At 34.6% G+C, this 14,321-nt stretch overlaps 3 non-coding genes across 3 annotated transcripts; all 3 read left to right on the top strand.

Annotated features, from left to right (window-relative positions):
• Positions 1 to 4,191: 4,191 nt before the first annotated feature.
• Positions 4,192 to 4,263, top strand: TRNAD-GUC (transfer RNA aspartic acid (anticodon GUC)). Its single transcript has one exon. It is a non-coding gene; the product is annotated as a tRNA-Asp (tRNA).
• A 5,580-nt stretch (positions 4,264 to 9,843) lies between these two features.
• Positions 9,844 to 9,915, top strand: TRNAD-GUC (transfer RNA aspartic acid (anticodon GUC)). The gene has a single exon. It is a non-coding gene; the product is annotated as a tRNA-Asp (tRNA).
• Positions 9,916 to 11,726: 1,811 nt separating this feature from the next.
• Positions 11,727 to 11,798, top strand: TRNAD-GUC (transfer RNA aspartic acid (anticodon GUC)). Its single transcript has one exon. It is a non-coding gene; the product is annotated as a tRNA-Asp (tRNA).
• The last annotated feature ends 2,523 nt before the right edge of the window (positions 11,799 to 14,321 follow it).

Here is a 14,321-nt window from a genome sequence, read left to right as displayed (position 1 = left end):
TTCTTGAAAGGGATAAGAAACATCTTTTTGAAATGTTTTGGAGCATTAATTTCATAAAATGTCCTTCGAGTCATATTGTAGTGTAGCAGATTATCCATGCATGACTGTACAGGAGTGTCTCCTGACAAAAACCCAAAAAACAGTGGGCAAATATATACTGTGCCAGGAAAATACTGCTTTAGCTTAATCTTACACTCTCTTTACTCAGGGTCATGTAAATAATGCAGTCTATGTTTTTTTTCAATTCTCTCTGTTTGGCAACAATCCCGCTAACTACACATTTTTGTTTACTTTTTCATCAAGCAAAGTAGCTTACCATTCAGCAAAATGTTGATTTAAGTTGTGCATCTTCTGATTAGCGGCAGAGATGGCATTAAAATCTCCCCATTGGAGGGAGTTTCCCTAAAAACGCATGTCAAGTTATTCCTCGTTAGTATAGTGGTGAGTATCCCCGCCTGTCACGCGGGAGACTGGGGTTCAATTCCCCAAAGAGGAGTCCTTAACATTTTTTATTTTTTCTGTAACATAAGCACTTGTGGGAAGTGTTGCATGCTAGTACGATTATTTCCTGCCGTGATGCAGGAAAAGACAGTAATATTTATGCATTAACCTTAGTTTAAATACAACTTACCTTTTTTGCCCACATTCATAGTTTATGTACACTTTCTTTTAAAGTCATTTGGAAAAAATCATTTTGGCCAAAAATTTAATTTATCAGGTGATTAACAAACACTTTAGATTAGCCAAAAACATTAAAAATTCCCAATTTTAGAAAACATAAACTATTGTGCTCTGTGCCAAAATATTTTGTGTCAGTTGTTTTACGTCATTTAGCAGGGCATTTTTAATGAGTGTTAATGGCAAAAGGTAACAGAATTAAAGCAAGCCATTATTATGCATAAAAAGGGATAACAATATGCAGGAAAATATAGCTAAATATATTTCTTGAAAGGGATAAGAAACATCTTTTTGAAATGTTTTGGAGCATTAATTTCATAAAATGTCCTTCGAGTCATATTGTAGTGTAGCAGATTATCCATGCATGACTGTACAGGAGTGTCTCCTGACGAAAACCCGAAAAACAGCTGGCAAATATATACTGTGCCAGGAAAATACTGCTTTAGCTTAATCTTACACTCTCTCTACTCAAGGTCATGTAAATAATGCAGTCTATGTTTTTTTTGAATTCTCTCTGTTTGGCAACAATCCCGCTAACTACACATTTTTGTTTACTTTTGCATCAAGCAAAGCAGCTTACCATTCAGCAAAATGTTGATTTAAGTTGTGCATCTTCTGATTAGCGGCAGAGATGGCATTAAAATCTCCCCATTGGAGGGAGTTTTCCCAAAAACACATGTCAAGTTATTCCTCGTTAGTATAGTGGTGAGTATCCCTGCCTGTCACGCGGGAGACCGGGGTTCGATTCCCCGACGTGGAGTCCTTAACATTTTTTATTTTTTCTGTAACATAAGCACTTGTGGGAAGTGTTGCATGCTAGTACGATTATTTCCTGCCGTGATGCAGGAAAAGACAGTAATATTTATGCATTAACCTTAGTTTAAATATAACTTACCTTTTTTGCCCACATTCATAGTTTATGTACACTTTCTTTTAAAGTCATTTAGAAAAAATCATTTTGGCCAAAAATTTAATTTATCAGGTGATTAACAAACACTTTAGATTAGCCAAAAACATTAAAAATTCCCAATTTTTGAAAACATATACTATTGTCCCCTGTGACAAAATATTTTGTGTCAGTTGTTTTACGTCATTTAGCAGGGCCTATTTAATCAGTGTTAATGGCAAAAGGTAACAGAATTAAAGCAAGCCATTATTATGCATAAAAAGGGATAACAATATGCAGGAAAATATAGCTAAATATATTTCTTGAAAGGGATAAGAAACATCTTTTTGAAATGTTTTGGAGCATTAATTTCATAAAATGTCCTTTGAGTCATATTGTAGTGTAGCAGATTATCCATGCATGACTGTACAGGAATGTCTCCTGATGAAAACCCGAAAAACATTGGGCAAATATATACTGTGCCAGGAAAATACTGCTTTAGCTTAATCTTACACTCTCTCTACTCAAGGTCATGTAAATAATGCAGTCTATGTTTTTTTTCAATTCTCTCTGTTTGGCAACAATCCCGCTAACTACACATTTTTGTTTACTTTTGCATCAAGCAAAGTAGCTTACCATTCAGCAAAATGTTGATTTAAGTTGTGCATCTTCTGATTAGCGGCAGAGATGGCATTAAAATCTCCCCATTGGAGGGAGTTTTCCCAAAAACACATGTCAAGTTATTCCTCGTTAGTATAGTGGTGAGTATCCCTGCCTGTCACGCGGGAGACCGGGGTTCGATTCCCCGACAGGGAGTCCTTAACAATTTTTATTTTTTCTGTAACATAAGCACTTGTGGGAAGTGTTGCATGCTAGTACGATTATTTCCTGCCGTGATGCAGGAAAAGACAGTAATATTTATGCATTAACCTTAGTTTAAATACAACTTACCTTTTTTGCCCACATTCATAGTTTATGTACACTTTCTTTTAAAGTCATTTAGAAAAAATCATTTTGGCCAAAAATTTAATTTATCAGGTGATTAACAAACACTTTAGATTAGCCAAAAACATAAAAATTTCCCAATTTTAGAAAACATATACTATTGTCCTCTGTGCCACAATATTTTGTGTCAGTTGTTTTACGTCATTTAGCAGGGCATTTTTAATGAGTGTTAATGGCAAAAGGTAACAGAATTAAAGCAAGCCATTATTATGCATAAAAAGAGATAAAAATATGCAGGAAAATATAGCTAAATATATTTCTTGAAAGGGATAAGAAACATCTTTTTGAAATGTTTTGGAGCATTAATTTCATAAAATGTCCTTCGAGTCATATTGTAGTGTAGCAGATTATCCATGCATGACTGTACAGGAGTGTCTCCTGACGAAAACCCAAAAAACAGTGGGCAAATATATACTGTGCCAGGAAAATACTGCTTTAGCTTAATCTTACACTCTCTCTACTCAAGGTCATGTAAATAATGCAGTCTATGTTTTTTTTCAATTCTCTCTGTTTGGCAACAATCCCGCTAACTACACATTTTTGTTTACTTTTGCATCAAGCAAAGCAGCTTACCATTCAGCAAAATGTTGATTTAAGTTGTGCATCTTCTGATTAGCGGCAGAGATGGCATTAAAATCTCCCAATTGGAGGGAGTTTTCCCAAAAACACATGTCAAGTTATTCCTCGTTAGAATAGTGGTGAGTATCCCTGCCTGTCACGTGGGAGACCGGGGTTCGATTCCCTGACGGGGAGTCCTTAGCAATTTTTATTTTTTCTGTAACATAAGCACTTGTGGGAAGTGTTGCATGCTAGTACGATTATTTCCTGCCGTGATGCAGGAAAAGACAGTAATATTTATGCATTAACCTTAGTTTAAATACAACTTACCTTTTTTGCCCACATTCATAGTTTATGTACACTTTCTTTTAAAGTCATTTAGAAAAAATCATTTTGGCCAAAAATTTAATTTATCAGGTGATTAACAAACACTTTAGATTAGCCAAAAACATAAAAAATTCCCAATTTTAGAAAACATATACTATTGTCCTCTGTGCCACAATATTTTGTGTCAGTTGTTTTACGTCATTTAGCAGGGCATTTTTAATGAGTGTTAATGGCAAAAGGTAACAGAATTAAAGCAAGCCATTATTATGCATAAAAAGAGATAAAAATATGCAGGAAAATATAGCTAAATATATTTCTTGAAAGGGATAAGAAACATCTTTTTGAAATGTTTTGGAGCATTAATTTCATAAAATGTCCTTCGAGTCATATTGTAGTGTAGCAGATTATCCATGCATGACTGTACAGGAGTGTCTCCTGACGAAAACCCAAAAAACAGTGGGCAAATATATACTGTGCCAGGAAAATACTGCTTTAGCTTAATCTTACACTCTCTTTACTCAGGGTCATGTAAATAATGCAGTCTATGTTTTTTTTCAATTCTCTCTGTTTGGCAACAATCCCGCTAACTACTCATTTTTTTTACTTTTGCATCAAGCAAAGCAGCTTACCATTCAGCAAAATGTTGATTTAAGTTGTGCATCTTCTGATTAGCGGCAGAGATGGCATTAAAATCTCCCTATTGGAGGGAGTTTTCCCAAAAACATATGTCAAGTTATTCCTCGTTAGTATAGTGGTGAGTATCCCCGCCTGTCACGCGGGAGACCGGGGTTCGATTCCCTGACGGGGAGTCCTTAACAATTTTTATTTTTTCTGTAACATAAGCACTTGTGGGAAGTGTTGCATGCTAGTACGATTATTTCCTGCCGTGATGCAGGAAAAGACAGTAATATTTATGCATTAACCTTAGTTTAAATACAACTTACCTTTTTTGCCCACATTCATAGTTTATGTACACTTTCTTTTAAAGTCATTTAGAAAAAATCATTTTGGCCAAAAATGTAATTTATCAGGTGATTAACAAACACTTTAGATTAGCCAAAAACATTAAAAATTCCCAATTTTATAAAACATATACTATTGTCCTCTGTGAGAAAATATTTTGTGTCAGTTGTTTTACGTCATTTAGCAGGGCATATTTAATCAGTGTTAATGGCAAAAGGTAACAGAATTAAAGCAAGCCATTATTATGCATAAAAAGGGATAACAATATGCAGGAAAATATAGCTAAATATATTTCTTGAAAGGGATAAGAAACATCTTTTTGAAATGTTTTAGAGCATTAATTTCATAAAATGTCCTTCGAGTCATATTGTAGTGTAGCAGATTATCCATGCATGACTGTACAGGAGTGTCTCCTGACGAAAACCCGAAAAACAGCTGGCAAATATATACTGTGCCAGGAAAATACTGCTTTAGCTTAATCTTACACTCTCTCTACTCAAGGTCATGTAAATAATGCAGTCTATGTTTTTTTTGAATTCTCTCTGTTTGGCAACAATCCCGCTAACTACACATTTTTGTTTACTTTTGCATCAAGCAAAGTAGCTTACCATTCAGCAAAATGTTAATTTAAGTTGTGCATCTTCTGATTAGCGGCAGAGATGGCATTAAAATCTCCCCATTGGAGGGAGTTTTCCCAAACACAAATGTCAAGTTATTCTTCGTTAGTATAGTGGTGAGTATCCCCACCTGTCACGCGGGAGACCGGGGTTCGATTCCCCGATGGGGAGTCCTTAACATTTTTTATTTTTTCTGTAACATAAGCACTTGTGGGAAGTGTTGCATGCTAGTACGATTATTTCCTGCCGTGATGCAGGAAAAGACAGTAATATTTATGCATTAACCTTAGTTTAAATACAACTTACCTTTTTTGCCCACATTCATAGTTTATGTACACTTTCTTTTAAAGTCATTTAGAAAAAATCATTTTGGCCAAAAATTTAATTTATCAGGTGATTAACAAACACTTTAGATTAGCCAAAAACATTAAAAATTCCCAATTTTAGAAAACATATACTATTGTCCTCTGTGACAAAATATTTTGTGTCAGTTGTTTTACGTCATTTAGCAGGGCATATTTAATCAGTGTTAATGGCAAAAGGTAACAGAATTAAAGCAAGCCATTATTATGCATAAAAAGGGATAACAATATGCAGGAAAATATAGCTAAATATATTTCTTGAAAGGGATAAGAAACATCTTTTTGAAATGTTTTAGAGCATTAATTTCATAAAATGTCCTTCGAGTCATATTGTAGTGTAGCAGATTATCCATGCATGACTGTACAGGAGTGTCTCTTGACGAAAACCCGAAAAACAGCTGGCAAATATATACTGTGCCAGGAAAATACTGCTTTAGCTTAATCTTACACTCTCTCTACTCAAGGTCATGTAAATAATGCAGTCTATGTTTTTTTTCAATTCTCTCTGTTTGGCAACAATCCCGCTAACTACACATTTTTGTTTACTTTTGCATCAAGCAAAGTAGCTTACCATTCAGCAAAATGTTGATTTAAGTTGTGCATCTTCTGATTAGCGGCAGAGATGGCATTAAAATCTCCCCATTGGAGGAGTTTCCCCAAAAACACATGTCAAGTTATTCCTTGTTAGTATAGTGGTGAGTATCCCCGCCTGTCACGCGGGAGACCGGGGTTCGATTTCCCGAAAGAGGAGTCCTTAACATTTTTATTTTTTCTGTAACATAAGCACTTGTGGGAAGTGTTGCATGCTAGTACGATTATTTCCTGCCGTGATGCAGGAAAATACAGTAATATTTATGCATTAACCTTAGTTTAAATACAACTTACCTTTTTTGCCCACATTCATAGTTTATGTACACTTTCTTTTAAAGTCATTTAGAAAAAATCATTTTGGCCAAAAATTTAATTTATCAGGTGATTAACAAACACTTTAGATTAGCCAAAAACATAAAAAATTCCCAATTTTAGAAAACATATACTATCGTCCTCTATGCCACAATATTTTGTGTCAGTTGTTTTACGTCATTTAGCAGGGCATTTTTAATGAGTGTTAATGGCAAAAGGTAACAGAATTAAAGCAAGCCATTATTATGCATAAAAAGAGATAAAAATATGCAGGAAAATATAGCTAAATATATTTCTTGAAAGGGATAAGAAACATCTTTTTGAAATGTTTTGGAGCATTAATTTCATAAAATGTCCTTCGAGTCATATTGTAGTGTAGCAGATTATCCATGCATGACTGTACAGGAGTGTCTCTTGACGAAAACCCGAAAAACAGCTGGCAAATATATACTGTGCCAGGAAAATACTGCTTTAGCTTAATCTTACACTCTCTCTACTCAAGGTCATGTAAATAATGCAGTCTATGTTTTTTTTCAATTCTCTCTGTTTGGCAACAATCCCGCTAACTACACATTTTTTTTTACTTTTGCATCAAGCAAAGGAGCTTACCATTCAGCAAAATGTTGATTTAAGTTGTACATCTTCTGATTAGCGGCAGAGATGGCATTGAAATCTCCCCATTGGAGGGAGCTTTCCCAAAAACACATGTCAAGTTATTCCTTGTTAGTATAGTGGTGAGTATCACCGCCTGTCACGTGGGAGACCGGGGTTCGATTCCCTGACGGGGAGTCCTTAACAATTTTTATTTTTTCTGTAACATAAGCACTTGTGGGAAGTGTTGCATGCTAGTACGATTATTTCCTGCCGTGATGCAGGAAAAGACAGTAATATTTATGCATTAACCTTAGTTTAAATACAACTTACCTTTTTTGCCCACATTCATAGTTTATGTACACTTTCTTTTAAAGTCATTTAGAAAAAATCATTTTGGCCAAAAATTTAATTTATCAGGTGATTAACAAACACTTTAGATTAGCCAAAAACATAAAAAATTCCCAATTTTAGAAAACATATACTATTGTCCTCTGTGACAAAATATTTTGTGTCAGTTGTTTTACGTCATTTAGCAGGGCATATTTAATCAGTGTTAATGGCAAAAGGTAACAGAATTAAAGCAAGCCATTATTATGCATAAAAAGGGATAACAATATGCAGGAAAATATAGCTAAATATATTTCTTGAAAGGGATAAGAAACAACTTTTTGAAATGTTTTAGAGCATTAATTTCATAAAATGTCCTTCGAGTCATATTGTAGTGTAGCAGATTATCCATGCATGACTGTACAGGAGTGTCTCCTGACGAAAACCCGAAAAACAGTGGGCAAATATATACTGTGCCAGGAAAATACTGCTTTAGCTTAATCTTACACTCTCTCTACTCAAGGTCATGTAAATAATGCAGTCTATGTTTTTTTTCAATTCTCTCTGTTTGGCAACAATCCCGCTAACTACACATTTTTGTTTACTTTTGCATCAAGCAAAGTAGCTTACCATTCAGCAAAATGTTGATTTAAGTTGTGCATCTTCTGATTAGCGGCAGAGATGGCATTAAAATCTCCCCATTGGAGGGAGTTTTCCCAAAAACACATGTCAAGTTATTCCTCATTAGTATAGTGGTGAGTATCCCCGCCTGTCACGCAGGAGACCGGGGTTCGATTCCCCAACGGGGAGTCCTTAACAATTTTTATTTTTTCTGTAACATAAGCACTTGTGGGAAGTGTTGCATGCTAGTACGATTATTTCCTGCCGTGATGCAGGAAAAGACAGTAATATTTATGCATTAACCTTAGTTTAAATACAACTTACCTTTTTTGCCCACATTCATAGTTTATGTACACTTTCTTTTAAAGTCATTTAGAAAAAATCATTTTGGCCAAAAATTTAATTTATCAGGTGATTAACAAACACTTTAGATTAGCCAAAAACATAAAAAATTCCCAATTTTAGAAAACATATACTATCGTCCTCTATGCCACAATATTTTGTGTCAGTTGTTTTACGTCATTTAGCAGGGCATTTTTAATGAGTGTTAATGGCAAAAGGTAACAGAATTAAAGCAAGCCATTATTATGCATAAAAAGAGATAAAAATATGCAGGAAAATATAGCTAAATATATTTCTTGAAAGGGATAAGAAACATCTTTTTGAAATGTTTTGGAGCATTAATTTCATAAAATGTCCTTCGAGTCATATTGTAGTGTAGCAGATTATCCATGCATGACTGTACAGGAGTGTCTCCTGACGAAAACCCGAAAAAAAGCTGGCAAATATATACTGTGCCAGGAAAATACTGCTTTAGCTTAATCTTACACTCTCTCTACTCAAGGTCATGTAAATAATGCAGTCTATGGTTTTTTTCAGTTCTCTCTGTTTGGCAACAATCCCGCTAACTACACATTTTTGTTTACTTTTGCATCAAGCAAAGTAGCTTACCATTCAGCAAAATGTTAATTTAAGTTGTGCATCTTCTGATTAGCGGCAGAGATGGCATTAAAATCTCCCCATTGGAGGGAGTTTTCCCAAAAACACATGTCAAGTTATTCTTCGTTAGTATAGTGGTGAGTATCCCCGCCTGTCACGTGGGAGACCGGGGTTCGATTCCCCGACGGGGAGTCCTTAACATTTTTTATTTTTTCTGTAACATAAGCACTTGTGGGAAGTGTTGCATGCTAGTACGATTATTTCCTGCAGTGATGCAGGAAAAGACAGTAATATTTATGCATTAACCTTAGTTTAAATACAACTTACCTTTTTTGCCCACATTCATAGTTTATGTACACTTTCTTTTAAAGTCATTTAGAAAAAATCATTTTGGCCAAAAATGTAATTTATCAGGTGATTAACAAACACTTTAGATTAGCCAAAAACATAAAAAATTCCCAATTTTAGAAAACATATACTATTGTCCTCTGTGCCACAATATTTTGTGTCAGTTGTTATACATCATTTAGCAGGGCATTTTTAATGAGTGTTAATGGCAAAAGGTAACAGAATTAAAGCAAGCCATTATTATGCATAAAAAGAGATAAAAATATGCAGGAAAATATAGCTAAATATATTTCTTGAAAGGGATAAGAAACATCTTTTTGAAATGTTTTGGAGCATTAATTTCATAAAATGTCCTTCGAGTCATATTGTAGTGTAGCAGATTATCCATGCATGACTGTACAGGAGTGTCTCCTGACGAAAACCCAAAAAAACAGTGGGCAAATATATACTGTGCCAGGAAAATACTGCTTTAGCTTAATCTTACACTCTCTTTACTCAGGGTCATGTAAATAATGCAGTCTATGTTTTTTTTTAATTCTCTCTGTTTGGCAACAATCCCGCTAACTACACATTTTTTTTTACTTTTGCATCAAGCAAAGCAGCTTACCATTCAGCAAAATGTTGATTTAAGTTGTGCATCTTCTGATTAGCGGCAGAGATGGCATTAAAATCTCCCTATTGGAGGGAGTTTTCCCAAAAACACATGTCAGGTTATTCCTCGTTAGTATAGTGGTGAGTATCCCCGCCTGTCACGCGGGAGACCGGGGTTCGATTCCCTGACGGGGAGTCCTTAACAATTTTTATTTTTTCTGTAACATAAGCACTTGTGGGAAATGTTGCATGCTAGTACGATTATTTCCTGCCGTGATGCAGGAAAAGACAGTAATATTTATGCATTAACCTTAGTTTAAATACAACTTACCTTTTTTGCCCACATTCATAGTTTATGTACACTTTCTTTTAAAGTCATTTAGAAAAAATCATTTTGGCCAAAAATTTAATTTATCAGGTGATTAACAAAAGCTTTAGATTAGCCAAAAACATAAAAAATTTCCAATTTTAGAAAACATATACTATTGTCCTCTGTGCCACAATATTTTGTGTCAGTTGTTTTACGTCATTTAGCAGGGCATTTTTAATGAGTGTTAATGGCAAAAGGTAACAGAATTAAAGCAAGCCATTATTATGCATAAAAAGGGATAAAAATATGCAGGAAAATATAGCTAAATATATTTCTTGAAAGGGATAAGAAACATCTTTTTGAAATGTTTTGGAGCATTAATTTCATAAAATGTCCTTCGAGTCATATTGTAGTGTAGCAGATTATCCATGCATGACTGTACAGGAGTGTCTCCTGACGAAAACCCAAAGAACAGTGGGCAAATATATACTGTGCCAGGAAAATACTGCTTTAGCTTAATCTTACACTCTCTTTACTCAGGGTCATGTAAATAATGCAGTCTATGTTTTTTTTCAATTCTCTCTGTTTGGCAACAATCCCGCTAACTACACATTTTTTTTTACTTTTGCATCAAGCAAAGCAGCTTACCATTCAGCAAAATGTTGATTTAAGTTGTGCATCTTCTGATTAGCGGCAGAGATGGCATTGAAATCTCCCCATTGGAGGGAGTTTTCCCAAAAACACATGTGAAGTTATTCCTCGTTAGTATAGTGGTGAGTATCCCCGCCTGTCACGTGGGAGACCGGGGTACGATTCCCTGACGGGGAGTCCTTAACATTTTTTATTTTTTCTGTAACATAAGCACTTGTGGGAAGTGTTGCATGCTAGTACGATTATTTCCTGCCGTGATGCAGGAAAAGACAGTAATATTTATGCATTAACCTTAGTTTAAATACAACTTACCTTTTTTGCCCACATTCATAGTTTATGTACACTTTCTTTTAAAGTCATTTAGAAAAAATCATTTTGGCCAAAAATTTAATTTATCAGGTGATTAACAAACACTTTAGATTAGCCAAAAACATAAAAAATTCCCAATTTTAGAAAACATATACTATTGTCCTCTGTGCCACAGTATTTTGTGTCAGTTGTTTTACGTCATTTAGCAGGGCATTTTTAATGAGTGTTAATGGCAAAAGGTAACAGAATTAAAGCAAGCCATTATTATGCATAAAAAGAGATAAAAATATGCAGGAAAATATAGCTAAATATATTTCTTGAAAGGGATAAGAAACATCTTTTTGAAATGTTTTGGAGCATTAATTTCATAAAATGTCCTTCGAGTCATATTGTAGTGTAGCAGATTATCCATGCATGACTGTACAGGAGTGTCTCCTGACGAAAACCCAAAAAACAGTGGGCAAATATATACTGTGCCAGGAAAATACTGCTTTAGCTTAATCTTACACTCTCTTTACTCAGGGTCATGTAAATAATGCAGTCTATGTTTTTTTTCAATTCTCTCTGTTTGGCAACAATCCCGCTAAGCTACTCATTTTTTTACTTTTGCATCAAGCAAAGCAGCTTACCATTCAGCAAAATGTTGATTTAGTTGTGCATCTTCTGATTAGCGGCAGAGATGGCATTTAAAATCTCCCTATTGGAGGGAGTTTTCCCAAAAACATATGTCAAGTTATTCCTCGTTAGTATAGTGGTGAGTATCCCCGCCTGTCACGCGGGAGACCGGGGTTCGATTCCCTGACGGGGAGTCCTTAACAATTTTTATTTTTTCTGTAACATAAGCACTTGTGGGAAGTGTTGCATGCTAGTACGATTATTTCCTGCCGTGATGCAGGAAAAGACAGTAATATTTATGCATTAACCTTAGTTTAAATACAACTTACCTTTTTTGCCCACATTCATAGTTTATGTACACTTTCTTTTAAAGTCATTTAGAAAAAATCATTTTGGCCAAAAATGTAATTTATCAGGTGATTAACAAACACTTTAGATTAGCCAAAAACATTAAAAATTCCCAATTTTATAAAACATATACTATTGTCCTCTGTGAGAAAATATTTTGTGTCAGTTGTTTTACGTCATTTAGCAGGGCATATTTAATCAGTGTTAATGGCAAAAGGTAACAGAATTAAAGCAAGCCATTATTATGCATAAAAAGGGATAACAATATGCAGGAAAATATAGCTAAATATATTTCTTGAAAGGGATAAGAAACATCTTTTTGAAATGTTTTAGAGCATTAATTTCATAAAATGTCCTTCGAGTCATATTGTAGTGTAGCAGATTATCCATGCATGACTGTACAGGAGTGTCTCCTGACGAAAACCCGAAAAACAGCTGGCAAATATATACTGTGCCAGGAAAATACTGCTTTAGCTTAATCTTACACTCTCTCTACTCAAGGTCATGTAAATAATGCAGTCTATGTTTTTTTTGAATTCTCTCTGTTTGGCAACAATCCCGCTAACTACACATTTTTGTTTACTTTTGCATCAAGCAAAGTAGCTTACCATTCAGCAAAATGTTAATTTAAGTTGTGCATCTTCTGATTAGCGGCAGAGATGGCATTAAAATCTCCCCATTGGAGGGAGTTTTCCCAAACACAAATGTCAAGTTATTCTTCGTTAGTATAGTGGTGAGTATCCCCACCTGTCACGCGGGAGACCGGGGTTCGATTCCCCGATGGGGAGTCCTTAACATTTTTTATTTTTTCTGTAACATAAGCACTTGTGGGAAGTGTTGCATGCTAGTACGATTATTTCCTGCCGTGATGCAGGAAAAGACAGTAATATTTATGCATTAACCTTAGTTTAAATACAACTTACCTTTTTTGCCCACATTCATAGTTTATGTACACTTTCTTTTAAAGTCATTTAGAAAAAATCATTTTGGCCAAAAATTTAATTTATCAGGTGATTAACAAACACTTTAGATTAGCCAAAAACATTAAAAATTCCCAATTTTAGAAAACATATACTATTGTCCTCTGTGACAAAATATTTTGTGTCAGTTGTTTTACGTCATTTAGCAGGGCATATTTAATCAGTGTTAATGGCAAAAGGTAACAGAATTAAAGCAAGCCATTATTATGCATAAAAAGGGATAACAATATGCAGGAAAATATAGCTAAATATATTTCTTGAAAGGGATAAGAAACATCTTTTTGAAATGTTTTAGAGCATTAATTTCATAAAATGTCCTTCGAGTCATATTGTAGTGTAGCAGATTATCCATGCATGACTGTACAGGAGTGTCTCTTGACGAAAACCCGAAAAACAGCTGGCAAATATATACTGTGCCAGGAAAATACTGCTTTAGCTTAATCTTACACTCTCTCTACTCAAGGTCATGTAAATAATGCAGTCTATGTTTTTTTTCAATTCTCTCTGTTTGGCAACAATCCCGCTAACTACACATTTTTGTTTACTTTTGCATCAAGCAAAGTAGCTTACCATTCAGCAAAATGTTGATTTAAGTTGTGCATCTTCTGATTAGCGGCAGAGATGGCATTAAAATCTCCCCATTGGAGGAGTTTCCCCAAAAACACATGTCAAGTTATTCCTTGTTAGTATAGTGGTGAGTATCCCCGCCTGTCACGCGGGAGACCGGGGTTCGATTTCCCGAAAGAGGAGTCCTTAACATTTTTATTTTTTCTGTAACATAAGCACTTGTGGGAAGTGTTGCATGCTAGTACGATTATTTCCTGCCGTGATGCAGGAAAATACAGTAATATTTATGCATTAACCTTAGTTTAAATACAACTTACCTTTTTTGCCCACATTCATAGTTTATGTACACTTTCTTTTAAAGTCATTTAGAAAAAATCATTTTGGCCAAAAATTTAATTTATCAGGTGATTAACAAACACTTTAGATTAGCCAAAAACATAAAAAATTCCCAATTTTAGAAAACATATACTATCGTCCTCTATGCCACAATATTTTGTGTCAGTTGTTTTACGTCATTTAGCAGGGCATTTTTAATGAGTGTTAATGGCAAAAGGTAACAGAATTAAAGCAAGCCATTATTATGCATAAAAAGAGATAAAAATATGCAGGAAAATATAGCTAAATATATTTCTTGAAAGGGATAAGAAACATCTTTTTGAAATGTTTTGGAGCATTAATTTCATAAAATGTCCTTCGAGTCATATTGTAGTGTAGCAGATTATCCATGCATGACTGTACAGGAGTGTCTCTTGACGAAAACCCGAAAAACAGCTGGCAAATATATACTGTGCCAGGAAAATACTGCTTTAGCTTAATCTTACA

This window comes from Mixophyes fleayi, chromosome 10 (genome assembly GCF_038048845.1).
Source record: "Mixophyes fleayi isolate aMixFle1 chromosome 10, aMixFle1.hap1, whole genome shotgun sequence".
NCBI lineage: Eukaryota > Metazoa > Chordata > Amphibia > Anura > Limnodynastidae > Mixophyes > Mixophyes fleayi.
The sequence above is the reverse complement of the archived record's forward strand: the minus strand, read 5'-3'. Positions and strand labels throughout refer to the sequence as shown.